The following is a 16,608-nucleotide window of genomic DNA, read 5'->3' as shown; positions in this document are numbered from 1 at the left end:
TTAAATGAAGACATAAATGGAATCAGCACAGATGTATATTTTGGGTCTTTAAAGGTTGAACTAATCTGCCATCTCCTCCGGAATATAATATTAATACAATATTATTTAAAAATTTTATAGATGTAAAATTCACAACATAAGTTAATCATTTAAAAACAAATAATTAAGTAGCATTCAGTATATTCACAATAATGTGTAAGCAGCACATCTAGTTTAATACGTTCCTAACACTACAAATTAAAATATATTAAGCAGTTTCTCATTTTACCTTATCCCTCAACTCCTGGCAAGCAACAATGTGTGTTCTGTCTCTGTGGATTTATCTATAATATATATTTCATATAAATAGAATCATAGAATATGTGACCTTAAGTGTTGGAGGATTACTCCTGTTGCAGTATGTATCAGTACTTCATTCCTTTTTTATGGCTGAATAATATTCCATTGTTCATATATGACACAATTTATCCATGTGTCTATGGTTGGACATGTGGGTTGGTTTCACCCTTTGATTATTGCGAATAGTGTTCCTATAAACATGAATATATATGTATTTGTATGAGTGTCTATTTTCAATTTGGGGGTATATACCTAGAGGTAGAATTTCAGAGTCATATGGCAATACCATTTTTAATTTTTGAAGAATCACCTAACCCTTTTCCACAGCAGATTAATCGTTTTACATTCCCACTCTCAATGCACAAGAGTTCCAACTCCTCGACACCCTTGCCAGTACATATTTCTCATTTTATTTATGATCACCCTAGTGGATGTGAAGTGGTATCTCCTTGTAGTTTTGATTTGCATTTCTTTAATGACTAATAATGTTGAACATCTTTTTATGTACTTATTGGACCTTTGAATATCTTCTTTGGAGATATGTCAAATCAAGACTTTAGCTCATTTTTAAATTAGGTTGTTTATTTGTTGTTGTAAGAGTTCTTTATATATTTTAGATACTATTGCTTATTAGATATAAGATTTGCTAATATTTTCTTGCATTCTATAAATTGTCTTCTCTTGATACTTTTTGATGCACAATGTTTTTAATTTCAGTGAGGTCCAACTTGTCTGTTCTTTTTTACTTTTTTTTTTTTTTGTTTTGGTGTCATACCTATGAGTCCATTACCTAATCCAAAGTTATGAACAATCACCTTTACATTTGCTTCTAATAATTTTATAGTTTTAGCTTTAATAATTAAGTTGCTGATCCACTTTGAGTTAATTTTTGCATACAATAAGATAGACTATCTAGTTTTTCTAGCACCATTTATTGAATAAACTATTTTTTTTCTAATTGAATTCTAATACCTTGTCAAAAATCAGTTAGCCATAGACATGTGGTGTGTTAGTTTTCAAGGACTGCAGTAACAAAATACCATGAACTTGGTGGCTTATAACATGAGAAATTTACTGTCTCATAGTTTTGGAGCTAGACACCTTAAATTAAGGTGTTGGCAGGGCCATAGTTCCTCTAAAAGCTATATAGGAATCCTACCTTGACTTTCTTCAGCTTCTGGTGGTTTGTTGGCCATCATTGGCATTCCTTGGTTGCAGCTGCATAACTCCAATCTCTGTCTTCATCACTGCTTGGTGTTCAGACATGGTGTACAGACACACATGGTTCTCTGTGTCTGTATTTTCACATGGTTTTCTTATAGGAATACTAGCTGTATTGGATTAGGGTCCTACCCAACTCCAGTATGACCTCATCTTAACTATATCTGTAGTAACCCTATGATATGATTTAGCTGTGTCTCCACTGAAATCTCATCTTGAACTGTAATCTCCATGATCCCCAGGTGTCTAGGGAGAGACCTGGTGGGAGGTGATTGGATTATGGGGATGGTTTCCCCCATACTGTTCTCATGATAGTAAGTTCTCACAAGATCTGGTGGTTTTATAAGAGGCTCTTCCCTCTTCACTCCACACTCTTCTCTCTCTTGCCTGCCACCATGTAAAATGTGCCTCTTCCCCTTCTGCCATGATAGTAAGTTTCCTGAGGCCTCCTAATCTCTGCGAAACTGAATCAATTAAACCTCTTTTCTTTATAAATTACCCCATCTCAGGTATGTTTTCATAGCAGTGAATGGATTAATATACCCAATTTTTAAAAAATGACATCCTGAGGAATTGGGGACTAGTACTTTAACATATTTTTCTTTATTACAGGAGGATATGACACAACTCTTAACATATAGACTTATTTCTGGATATTCTTTCTTATTATATTTGTCTATATGACAATCCCTATGCTAGTATTGTGGTGTTTTGGTTAATTTACTGTGAATCCTCTATCTTCATTTTTATTTTTAAAGATTATTTGGCTGTTCAGGGACTCTCACAATTACATATAAATTTGATGTTTGGCTTCTTTATTTCTGCAAAGTGACTGCTGGAATTTTGATAGTGATTTTATTGATCCTGTAGATTACTTTGAGTAATGTTATCTTAACAATATTAAGTCATCCAATCTATGAAAAATGAGATGTCTTACCATTTATTTAGTTATTCTTTAACTTCTTTCAAGTATGTTTTTAGTTTTTAGTGTACAAGTCTTTCACATGCTTGCTTTAATTTATTCCTGGGCATTTTATTCTTTTGGATGATATAGTAAATGGCATTACTTTCTAAGTTTCCTTTTTAGATTGTCTATTACCATTGTGTAGAACACAAATGAGTTTTTTGTGTATGTATGTTGACCTTATATCCTGCAACATTGCTGAATTTATTAAGTAGCTCTAATAGCTGTTCTATGGATTCTTTGGACTCTTTTTTTTTTTTTTCTATATAGAATGATATCATCTCGGAATACACATAAAAGTTTTACTTCTCCCTCCCCAATTTAGAGGAATCTATTTAATTTTCTTGTCTAATTTTGTTTTACCAGAATGGGGTACAGTGTTGGATATCAGTGGTGAAAGCAGACGTTCTTGTCTTGTTCCTGATATTAGGGGGAAATATTTTAATCTTTTGTCATTGAGTATGATGTCAACTGTGAGTACAGTATTGCTTTTGTTACACTATCTTAGGTGTAGAAGAGCTTTTTCATAGCTTTTCATTTGACCTTTACCTCTATGACAGTTATTAATCCACAGACCAGGGACCCAAGGTATAAGTCACTCTACCGTGTTTATAAAACTCAGTTAAGCATTGGAGTCTGGGAAAATGATTGTTGGATGGGCCTGAAGGTTGACAAGTGAGTCCACTGTGAGACAGAATTGAGTCAGAGCCTCAGTTGTTCTCTGAAAGCTCTCACTTTAACTGAAGAGTCACGATGACACTTTATATCTCAAAGTAGTAGGGATACAAGATTATTTATGGGATACATTTAAATGTTTAGATAAACAATTAACTTGTAAGTATATGTATGTCCCATGCAATTTTGGGGACATAGGTATACTAAATAAATTACATGTTGTTCAATTGAAATGCAATTTTAACTAAGCAGTTTATATTTTTATTAAGTCTGGGGGGATCAACACAGCAATTACTTGTCATGGAATTGTGGAGTCCTTCATCATAGGAATGGAACTTCCCTTTTAGCCAGTGGGTTCCAAATCTCAAAAGCAGTGGGGTGACATCCTCAGTCACTTTCTCCTTCTTCGTTTATTTTTTTTCAATTAGGTATTATATATGTTAAGCAGCATCCCTGTTGACTGTCCATTTATTTTACTCTTGAAAGCACCATGTTTTATTAACTATATTTCTAACTCCCTATGAAAAATCCCCATAGTTGTTCATGTGATCTTGCCAGTCATCATGAGAATCTTCTGGATTCTGGTGATCAAGGGACACCATCTATTACTTCAGAGCTTCATAATCATCATAGATGTTAATGAACATAGCTATGTAATCACTTCTCTGACCATCACCCTTGGGTCTGCAGAGAATCACACCTTAACTTTTTAGTAATTCTGGTCCCCCTCAAAAGCATCCTTTTGGCCTTGTGAATGGTCTTCTAGCCCTCTTTGGAAACACAGTTTTCTGAGTGGTTAGGCTTTACATAATATATCCATTCTAATATTATACTTCCCTTAGCCAGTTTATTCTTGTTTCTAATATCTTGATTATCCACTTGAGCAACTTAAGCGTTTCTACCTCCAGGTTCGTCTCTCTACGTTTTTTGTCCAGTCTCCATTTTAGATAAATATCTCCTTGAGCAGAACCAGTTTATTTTTGTGTTAACTTCAGCACTTGACATGGTGACTTTCACATAAGCTTCCTTTATATCTCTCCAAACTTAGTTAAAAACTATGCCTAGTTTTGTCATAATGTAATATGGACTGACTCAAGATCATTACCACTTTTGAATGTCCTTAAAATCACCTTTTTATTCTTTAATATTAAAAATAATAAGAGTCTGGCCCATTCACATATATTTCTAACTATAAAAGTTTTTCAAAGGGATAATTGCAAATTTCTAAGGTGTCTGATTTATTAGGATTTTAACATCTCAGGTCTAGAAATAGATCTAGAATCTCACTTTCCTACTTCTACCAGTGCGGTATTCCTTTTGGCACTACTCCTCACAGCTGACAGTTGTGCTTGCATTTTTCCAGTGACAAGAAAAACAGTTCTTCAAAAGGCTCATGTTGTATGGTTAGTTATTATTAATTGTTACAACACTTTTCCTTAAAATGAGACAAATTTTAACATTGCTTTACGCTATTCAACCTAGGTTTGTTCTTTACAGTTATACTGCATGAGGATATTCGTTTTCTTTATGGTAGTGCTTCAGAGATAGAACAACTGTCACAATGGCTTTCCTATGTATCCAAATTAAGTCACTATCTTACCAATAGCTCTTCCTCATTTCTAGTTGGGATTTAAATATTTCACCCTCCAGATTACCCTTCTCTAACAAAACCTCAGTTGTCAATATTCTTAAAATTTAGTACTCCAAATAAGACAAATACTCAGCTATATCAAAAAGAAAAGTCATTATGCGTACATCTTGACTTTATTAACAAAGCCCTAGTTGCTAACTTATTTTTAGCAAGCCTCCCTTAAATCAATTCCCTCAATATTTCTACAGAATTGACATTACCAACCCCTATGGAGAGCTCTAAGTGTCTGCATGCAAATTAAGGTGATAGTTCCCATTCTGAAGTGTATTATTGGGGTTTCCAAGTCCACACGAGAAATCTTGCAATACCTTACAAGGAAAATGTATCACCTTAACATCTGTTTGCATAAACCACATTGTATCTTGTCTTGAAATGGACCCTAATCCTGTGTCAGCTACTGATTTGTTCTTTTAGAATATCACATTGGCTTATCTTCACTCTGTATCTAACCAAGATAGTAGATTGTCATTACTAATGTCCTAATACTTTTCTCCAACCAGAATTTCTTTGTAGTTCATACAATATGTGTGTGTGTGTAAGAGAGAGAATGTGTTAGCCTATAGAGACAAATATAATTTCTATATGTAGTTACAAACACCTGTAAAATGAGACTACATGGAGCTTCTTCAAAATACACATCAAAAGTTTTACATTTTGTTTCCTATCTGGTTGTATGTCCTTAAAAAGCAAAGTGATTGTATTTTATGCTTATTTTGGATAAGACTTGAGGCCTAACAGTTGTGATGTCTCTCAAAGACATCACTGATAGTTTTGGGAGAATGTGAACTCATACATAGTAAAGACACAGCAGTCAGTGGAATGAGATGTTGGGCAGCTTTGGGGGATTAATTTCTCAGAAATTCTCAGATGCTTCTCGTTGTCTATTCTTATCTACAGAAGACTTGAACAGAATTACTCCAATCTTTTGTAAGAATACTGAGAGTGAATCAGCATTTGAGTAATGTATGTCAGCATCAGTATAAAATAATAAAGAATATACAGAAAATCAGCTCAGGACAGCGTAAAGCTTATTTTCTGTAAGGATGTGATAAGAAGCAGAGGGAGTCCTTCCTGTGTGATATATCAAGGTGATAATGTGCCCCATTAGGACAATTTGTTTTATATTTCTTAAAATAGATATGACTAAGGAAATGACAGATGGAGGTCAGGAAAAAATTCATGAAGTCCTTCACCTTATATTCATAAATCAATGACTTGGTCCCAGAGAGTTGGCTAAAAATACATTTCTCTTTCAAATGAAGGAGATTAGGTTATGAAAAGAAGAATGTGTTGACTGAAATAACTGAGAACATCATCTCTGTCATTAACATTATAAGACAGCATTACATGAAACATGGAGAAAGTGAATTTTCTTCTTTCACTCATACTTTTCCAGAAACACAAAGACCTTTCTCTCTCTCTCTTTCACACACACAAACATGGAGACATACAGATGTTGACTTTATAGTTGAAGCCACATAAGTTATAGTAAAAAAAATAATAATAATTGGGTTCAGTTAAGTGTTTGACCCCAGGATGGGGGACAGTTAAAGAAAAAAAAAATTAATGAAAATGTACCAAGTATTTTCATAGGGGAAGAATTAGAAAAAGCATTCGGAAGGGATTATGTTGAAACAATACTAATCCCTGAAAAAAAATGTACTTTAGGTATTTTTCATTCTAAGAAGTCAAGACCAGCATCAATTCCCAAAATATATCAGTATATAAAATGACAATCTTGGGTTGAGAATGCAATCTTTGAAGTTCAACATGAAATACTGATTTTTAAAAATAATTACTTTTGAGATATAACTGTAACCTTTTAAACTTATAATCAGGTACAACCTAAACTATAATGAAGGCACTTAACATGTCAGGAAACAAGGAGAAAGAGTTCAAATGGCAAGGCAGCATTGTGAATTTCTAGTGAGATTTGCACTCTTGCTTCTATTTTTCATTGCATTCCATAAGTGTCACAGAAAAAAAAAATTACTTTAAAGAAATGCTTTCTACAGCTTATCATTCATGTTAGAGAAAATTCATTTAATGCTTTTGTTGGCCGTGATACTGAAAATAAGTCTTGATTGAAGCAAGCACAGTCATATATTGAAGTACACAAATAGACACGTTTGCTCGGTTTATTCTCCAGCCTTGCTGCAGGAATGCAAATGAGCTTTTCCAGACCCAGTTTCAAGCTGTCAAGTGACAAAAGAGGGAGGGGGCAGGAAAAAAATCGATTCAGTTAACCTAGCACAGAAGTCTACAGATTAATTACATTAAAGAAACTGAAAACAATGTGTTTTGGGGTTGGCAACTTGAAAGATTGGTGCCTGCAATACTCCTTAATATTATGTAAACAAATGGAGCCTAATCAATTGCAGAAACAGCAGTCACCATACCTGTAAAAGGTGTCGAGCGAGGTTTTCTGCTTTCCTTTCAAATAAATGAAGTGGGTACTGAAGACAGGAGCCCTTTCGCAACTGCAGGCAGGATTTATATATTGCTTACCGAATGGTGACAGATTGACATTGTGACTTCAATTGCCAAGTAGGCATCACTATGCCTATTTTTTCTACTGTGATTCCAGAATCCTAGGAATACAAAAGTAACTAGGTAGGTAGGTTGAACCTTCATTCTATGCCTACATTTTGCAAGAGACACATGATCTGTGAACCTTCAAAGTATGTGGGATGTCGTCTTTATTGTCTTTGGTTCACTTGGATAGATTAAACCCAATTTAATGCCCAGTTGTTATACAGTGACTAATTCAGTACATTGAAAAAATTCTTTTTTTTTTTTTTTTTTTTTTTTTTTTGAGACGGAGTCTCGCTCTGCCGCCCAGGCTGGAGTGCAGTGGCCGGATCTCAGCTCACTGCAAGCTCCGCCTCCCGGGTTCACGCCATTCTCCTGCCTCAGCCTCCCGAGTAGCTGGGACTACAGGCGCCCGCCACCGCACCCGGCTATTTTTTTGTATTTTTTTTTTTTTTAGTAGAGACAGGGTTTCACCGTGTTAGCCAGGATGGTCTCGATCTCCCGACCTCGTGATCCGCCCGTCTCGGCCTCCCAAAGTGCTGGGATTACAGGCTTGAGCCACCGCGCCCGGCCTGAAAAAATTCTTAAAGATTATTTTGATTCTTTACCTAACTTTGACTCAAATATTGGGCAATTTACTTGTCTATCAGCCACTGGATGCTGACTGAAGATCCAAGGAAGGTTAGCTCTGTGAGCTAGAATTAAAAAAGGATAAAGTTGAGTTGTTTGAAATTCAATGGAAAAGACCTACAAGTAGGGAGCTTTAGAGAAGGGCAGCCCAGCTTCAGACAAAGTAGCAAAGCCTGTCCTATGGAAGACAGAGGATCCCTGAAAATAACTGATGCCTTTGAATTTAGCTACAGTATGCAAACATTCAATACACTTTTAATAATTTAAAATATGCATTATATATTCAAATATATATTCAATATATATACTTGAATCTGAATATAAGAAAGACCCAGAGGGAAGCAAAAATGATATGAAATGGATTGAAATGGCAGATACTCACCAATTGGCAGCAAGGAGCTATGATAAATGAAAGGAGAATAGGAGAGAGTAGGTTAATTTGCTTGACATGAAATGTAAGGAAAGAGAATTTTTTTGTGTAATCTTAGCTGAGATCACTGATTTTGCATAGAAAAGATTGAGGTTTTGTTGAGAAACACTAAAAAGAAGATAGCTTTATGAGATTATTTTGATTATTGTGAAATTAGAAACTAGAAGGTAGAATATAGCAATGCATTGGAAGTATAAATACTTTGAGGACTTTTCCCTGCTTTTAGCTAAAAGTTAAATAGATATCTTTATGCTACAGCTAAATATAAAATGTTGGTTATATAATGTCTGCAGCCATATATAACAAAGAACAGATAATAAATCAGAATTATTATTTTTGTCCAATGATAATATTTTATTGTATTAAAAATACATAGTATTAAGTTTATTACTGACCAAGAATAAGCAAAATTATATGTTTTGTGGCACAGACAAAATTACTTAGCATGTCTGTTGTGTAACCTCAGGTTCATTTTATTAGTAAATATGCTTCAAAACTCTGCAGTCCACAAAGTTTCTATGAAAAGGTTTGAATATGTTTTCCCTAATGCATAGTAATATCTTTGCTTTGATTAATAGCCATATTGTACTTGTCCAATATGGGTCTAATACAGATTTTTTTTAAATCAGACTCATCTTCTCACCACTATTTGGTAATGTCTATCTAGAAAATAAACATATTATAAACAAAATTCACTGTAAGGTATTTGCCCATTAAGTTGCATTGATGAATATGCAAAATATACTGAGTAAACAAAATACAGATGTAAAAATTTCTATATAGATTCGTACATATATATATACACACACATACATGTATACATTTAGAATGTGAAGACTGACTTATTCTTTTTTTTTTTTTTTTTTTTTTTTTTTTGAGACGGAGTCTCGCTCTGTCGCCCAGGCTGGAGTGCAGTGGCGCTATCTCGGCTCACTGCAAGCTCCGCCTCCCGGGTTTACGCCATTCTCCTGCCTCAGCCTCCTGAGTAGCTGGGACTACAGGCGCCCGCCACCTCGCCCGGCTAATTTTTTTGTATTTTTAGTAGAGACGGGGTTTCATTGTGTTAGCCAGGATGGTCTCGATCTCCTGACCTCGTGATCCGCCCGTCTCGGCCTCCCAAAGTGCTGGGATTACAGGCTTGAGCCACCGCGCCCGGCCGACTGACTTATTCTTAAAAAATAAATTTTTTTTCTCAAAGACAAGTTACAGTACTTTGTTAGACGAAAACATTAAATTATTCTTATCTTATGCATTGCCATCTGGCATACTTGTACTTTTTTGTGAATTACAGAAAAAACAATTCAAAGCCAGACATTAAATAGACCCATAAGTAATTATCCACATATTAAGTAGCTTCTGAAGACAGGTTTGAACACATACACTCCAAAAGGATTTTCTTAGGTTAATAGCCATAACTTTTTTCATTGAGAAAAATATTTTATAATATTATTGTATAATAATTTGGCAAACTGTTTCCATGTACATCTGCTTGAATAGTCTTATAACATGCCACATTACAAAAGTAATTATGTTCTCTGATTCATACTCATCCCCTTTTCTTTGACATTTTTCCAGGTTTTATTAATGGGAAAAGAATCCTTACAATAAAGAAAGTGTCTAAATCTTGAAAACACCCAGATTATTTTGCCATACAGACCTCAGGAGTCTGCAGATTTGGAGGGATGGTGGGTGGAGCTAATCTGTTTTATTTGTGGATCAGGACCCATGTCCAGGGGGCCATGGAGATACTGTTCCATTAACTTTCTGAAAAAAAGATAATGATAGAAAAACTGGTTCCATTTTTTTATAGTTCTAATCTTGAGAAATATGACTTTGTATTTAAATAATACAAAGACCTGCAGCAGCTCTACTACCCTAGAGGACTTTGCAATTCTGTTTTCCACATGGCATTCATACGTAATTTTGGTCACATTCACTTATAAATCATTGATCTTCTTTAACACGTGGTCTCAGAATGAAACACTATCCTCCAAATATGGCCAGACCAAGTCAGAGTACAGAGGACTAGTACTTTATTAAAATAATTCACAGACTGCATTTATCTTGTCAGGAGACGTTGCCTACTGTTGTCTAAAACTTGACTTAAGATCAAGTTGATGTTAAGATTAAGATAAATATGACCTTGACTTACTAAGATCATGCATAGTTATTAAATCTTTTTCATCTCCTCACCTACTTATACCTAAACATAGACATTTACATCCAGTCCTATTCCATTCTGTTAGATGTTTCTGATTTTAACTATCAATTAGTCTTCCTTTGAAAAGAACTTAATTTTTCTTGTTATAAAAACAAAATGCTTTTACTGAAGAAAAAATTTTAAAAGCTAAGATAAAATAAAAACAAAATACCTACGATATCATCATTTTGATTATGGGCATAACAGTTTTATACACTTCTTTTCACACACAAAATTATGCTATTGAATGATTTGGTATTCTTTTATATTCTGATTTTCAGGCAGCACTGAATTTTATTAAACAATATGGATATATGATAATTAAATAGTACATAGTTATTAAGTTGGTATTTATCTGATGTTTTGTATTATAAACAATACAATATAAACATCCTTATAGATAAAAAGTTTTGCCTGTATTTCTCAATAACTCAAAGATGAACTATCAGACAAAGAATTCTTGGATCAAAATGTATATATATTTGGGGGAAGTTTTGATGAATGTTGCCATATTAAAATTCATTTCCAAAGTGGTTTATTGCATCCCTATGAGTGTCATGTGTGTGTGTGTGTGTGTGTATAATATATATATTATGTGTATATATAGTATATGTTATATAATATAATGTGTATATATTATATATATGTTATATAATATATATACACACACATATATGTGTATGCACAGTGTGTCCCAGGGCACAGTGGCTCATGCCTGTAATCTTAATGACTTTGGTGACTGAGGAGGGAAAATCATTTAAACCCAGGAGTTTGAGACTGTGGTGAGCTATGGTCATGCCACTGCACTTCAGCTGCACAACCAAGCAAGACCCTAACTCAAAACAAAACAAAACAAAACCAAAGAATACCAAACAAAAACCAATGACAAAAAGTAGGTACTTGCTGGAAAGCAACTACTGATCTGTGCAGTAATATAGATATTACACAGAGGTCTATGTGAAAATCTCTGGGACTTTACATTTATTTTAGTTTTTATCTGTACTTTCCTCTTCCACTTTCACTAAACACGCCATTTCTTCCTTATTCTATCTTAAGTCTATAGTAACTAAAACAATACAATAGGGAAATGAAAGGACAATGGGTGGGCAGAAAATGAAAATCAACATCAAATTAAACAGACGTGCACTCTAACCTAGACCTTATCTTCCTTCAATGAATATTAAATTGCCTTTCCTCAAGACCAATCCAAGAACATGGCAGCAAGTTGTGCTTATGATATAACCAGCACTTGTTTCTATAGTACATACTGGTTTTCTGCTAGCCACAAAGAGGAGGAGAGAGACACACATGCTGGTTTTGAAACCAGGTCTGCTCACTAGTTTAACCAAGGTAACTCTGTGATTTAACACCATTCATTGCTGACTTAACACAGAGAGTACCTTTATTGTATAACCTTTGCATGTTTGCAAACTCAAATTGGAGAAAAGCCAGGAATGCAAGCAAGAGATTAGAGTTCCCATCTCTGCCAGTTGGAGGATTCACAGACCTCAGTCTTCAATCAGGAAACTTCTAAGATTGCTATTTACAACTCTTGTTTCATAGATTCTATAAAATTGAGAACTGTCCATTCTTCCATTTAACTCACAAATTGGCAGAAATTTTCAGATAACTCAAGCTGGTATCTGGACATCTACAACATCAAATGCAGAAAACACCTGCAGAAAACAATAGTTTCAACTTTAGTAACAATGAAGGAGGAGATGATGAAGAGGTAAAATGGACCAGAGTGAAAATCTGTTTATCAGTCTGCATCACAAATGGGCATGGGAAAGCCCAGCACACTGAGGATCCAATGAGCTTACACATTTTATGGTTATGACTGTGGCAACCAACATTCTTCCTCAGTTACAGGGCCGCTTACTAACTCAAAAGTTTGCACCACACTGCACCTCTGGGCTGTTAAGGAAAGAATAGCTATGTGTGCGGGTGAGAGTGAGAGGTGAGGGTGGTGAATGAGAGCTTGAACAAACCTTCCTCAGCACTTTTGGGAAGTATCATCAATAGGTCATGATCAAGGTCATCACAACAGATGAAGTGACCAAGGACAAAATCCTACTAAGGATCAATAATTGAGAACCATTTAAGGAAACAGGAGACCATCATAAAGGAAACCAAGAAGGAGCAGCCAAAGAGGTAGAAGGAAACATAAAATATGTGGGGCCATGGAACTCAGTGAAAGGGCATTTGTATAACAATGAGTGATTAAAAACATCAAGAAGAAGTGGTACTGACAACAAGGAGCTCACAGACAAACAGAGCACAATCAAGGTGTCAGGGGAACACAGCAGGATAAAGCCAGATTGTTGGGACATGTGAAATACAGAGACAATTATTCCCAGATCATTTTGTGGTATTTAAGAGGAGAAATACCTGAAGATGTTTAAATGATTATGTGATTCAATCGATATGTAATAGCAAATCTTTTCTCTATCTGTGGATGACTCATTTTAATCTTATTTCTAGCTCTTACATTTTCAAACAGCAGGACTTAGGGCATTTCTCAGTTGGGGACATTTCTAAGACAAATCTCAGTTTCTTCATCTGTAAATGTGTGTCAATATACCCTTAACCAATGTTAGCTGGTGGTTTTCTCTTTGAAGACATTGCAGAAAGAGGAAAAAAAATTAATGTAGCAAGGTTCCTTGGGAGATGGAAGGCAATAGACTCTAGAACTCTGGTAAATGAATTAATCTTTTGAAGGAAGGAGGACTGTCTTACACTGTGGTGAATATAAGAGACAAAACAGGCACATTTACCTTTGTGTGTTTAGTGCTGACAAATACCATATTTTAATAGCATATATTTTTTCAGAAATAAGAAGTTGGATGATCAGTTCCAATAGGCTACAGAGTTGATAAGTAGAAGACTTGAAGATGGCCAAGACTCAAAATAGCTACTGTACTGACAGTGAGAAACGGTGTACTGAGGAAACAGGATTATTGGTCTTGAGTTCCAATTTGATGCTAGATAACATACATATGAAAAAACAGTACTTTTTGAGGCTCTATTTTTTCTTTAAACAATACACCTCACTTGATTAGGGAAGGGTGAGAGTGAACATGATCCAGAAATAATGTTCTGTGAGATGAATTATTGAGAATGGTAATAGAACAAGTGAAAAAACCATATTAGAGAGTGACTAAATTGAAATGTATTCAAGATTAAGAAGGATTTGGGTGAGAGTGGATTATGATTTAGATAAATAATGAAAACATAATGAATAGTAGGGGGAGGTCTTGGTCTGAAGAAAGACAGGTTGAGATAAAACTTACAGGAGAGCTGGGAGTATAGAAAGCTGTAGTAAAAGACTGGAGTGTTTACATTTTATAAGTAGAGCTTTCCCAGATTGTAAGAACTAGGGGTGTACCACTGTGAATGAGTATGTCAAAAAGTTAGAGTCAAAAGTAGGGTTGCCCATTAATGCGTCTTATCCTTACATAATCATTAATAGTTTCCCTTTCATTTATTTCTTAATCACTTTATAAAACTATGTATAAGTCTGTTCTCACACTGCTGTAAATAACTAACTTCTTGAGACTGGGTAATTTATGAAGAAAAGAGGTTTAGTTGACTCATAGTTCCACATGGCTGGGAAGGCCTTGGGAAACTTACAATCATGGTAGAAGGCACATCTTCACAGGGCGTCAGGAGAGAGAATGAGTGGCAGTAGGGGAAATGCCAGATGCTTATAAAACCATCAGATCTCGTGAGAACTCTCACTATCACGAAAACCACATGGGGAAACTGCCTCCATGATTCAATTACCTCCCACCAGGCCTCTCTCACAACATATGGGGATTATGGGAATTACAATTCAAGATGAGATTTGGATGGGGCGACAGACCATATCAAACTACTTATTTGTAAATCAATGAACAATATATGTATATTAAACCTAAAAATTTAGACAAGAGTACTTTAGTAATCCATAGGCATGTATAATGACACTACATTTAAACCCAGATTTGAATGTTTTGTAAATGGCATAAATCACTGTTACATATAACCAGGATCGTTTATATTCTCATTTATACTACTGACTTTCCTCAGGATAAATTTACTTAGTTCTAGTTAAAATATTATAAATTTCAAGTTAATAAAGCTTTCCTGTAGTTGAGGACCACACTTTGGCTAAAGTTCTGTTCCCTTCATTCATCTTCTACATAAATATGTATACATACGTAAGGCATTTATTTTTAAAGTTTGTAATAACAATGTATTGCAAGTAACTGGCACGCAAATTTGGTGTGAGAAACTATCCTTCAGTTCTATTCTAAACTTATAGCTCAGTTTTTGTTATTGTACACCCCTGAATATGTCCAATCATCATACATGGAGGAAAAATAATGGGACCCTAAATCGCACTGGTTATTTACACTACTTTGCTGAAGAGTCACATATCAATATGTCAATAAATTAATCTACACAGTTTGAGATATGTTTTAGACCCTTACGTTCTGAACCTATCATTCTTAAAGGAAAGTGATGAGTAATTTGTAATTCACTTAGAAGTTATAACCTTTCTGGCTGATTTTAAAATGAACAAATTTTCTGTTTATCAAATTTCTGAGTTTGTCTTTCTGAATTTACTGGTTTCTAAACTTGCCTTAAGTTAAGGGTCAGAAACCTAGGCAACTACCAGGAATTATGGAACCTAGCCCAATACATTTCAAGTGTCTTAGAATTGTTTTTCCACTTAGAAGAAACAATAGATTTCACTAAATCCTGAAATCAAGTGTGACAAAGGGCCTGGATGCCAGGTTGGATGCCCCAGAACAACTCTATGTTCTGTTAGAGAGCCTTGAAAGTTTGATCTTATGGGCAAATGATGGATATTCTCAAAGATACCTTGATTGACACCATCATTACCACATATCCTTTCCAAACTGAAGAGACTGGAAAATAAGTACATTTTTACTTACACAGCACCAAATATAGCTACCAATTTATTTTTTTATCTCAAAAGAGTATTTTAAGAGCCTCTGAAAGAGCAGAGAAACTAAAGATCAGAAGATTTAAGATCTAAATTTTAAATATTTTTCACAGAAACTTTTCCTTCTTACATGAAAAGTATTAAATAAGTTACATTTAAATGATCCCCCCAAACACATACATATTTCAAAAATCAGATACTTCTCATTTAAAAGAAAGTAGACATGATTTAAAATATAGGGGCTTTGGTGTAAAGGATGGGCTATATATCCAATTCCAATTACATTGAACTCCAAATATAAAATATGAACACAAATAAAATTTTTCCTGAAAGGAAGAAAATATTTATTACCACCCTCTGCCCCTCACCCAGAAAAGTAGGTAAACTGAACAAAAGAAAAGAATTGCACGTGGACTGAGATACTTTTTTGCTTTGATACATGTAAAAAAAAATTAATAATACTTATGTTGTCTAATTTTTAGAGTTATTTAGACACAAATTCTACTTTTATGAGCAGGCCAACTAGGGGATGTAAGCACAATCATTTGAACTGGCTGTCTTCATACTGACTCATCTCTTTTTTAACTTTTTTGCACTTGTAAAACATCCCATTAGATGCCCTTTATTGCCATGGATGATGCAACCGTTTTTAGGTTGATCTTAGCCAAGCACACAAAGTTCAATGGCATTAAGGAGAAAAGTAGATTCACACTTTTTTCTTTCTTGTTTGTTTCTTTCCAATTAAGGTCTTTGATGTTTTCTTGGTGGCTATAAATGATGTTATTAGAAGTTGCCAACTGATAACAGTACTCGGTCTCTTGGGAATGGGAGGCTGATGTGAGTTCTCTCATCATTTTCCTCCACACATGACCATATTATTCTTTGGAGTAATTCACTATGGTTTTTTGTTTGGTTTTATAATCAGGAGCATCAAAGCCCTCTTCTACTCAGGTTAAGCTTATTTTCCCTCTATCTGTCCCTTTATCTTCAGGAAGTCAGTTCTTACAAAGGG

The sequence above is a fragment of the Macaca nemestrina genome, chromosome 13 (assembly GCF_043159975.1).
Source record: "Macaca nemestrina isolate mMacNem1 chromosome 13, mMacNem.hap1, whole genome shotgun sequence".
Taxonomy (NCBI): Eukaryota; Metazoa; Chordata; class Mammalia; order Primates; family Cercopithecidae; genus Macaca; species Macaca nemestrina.
This window is presented reverse-complemented; position numbering follows the sequence as displayed.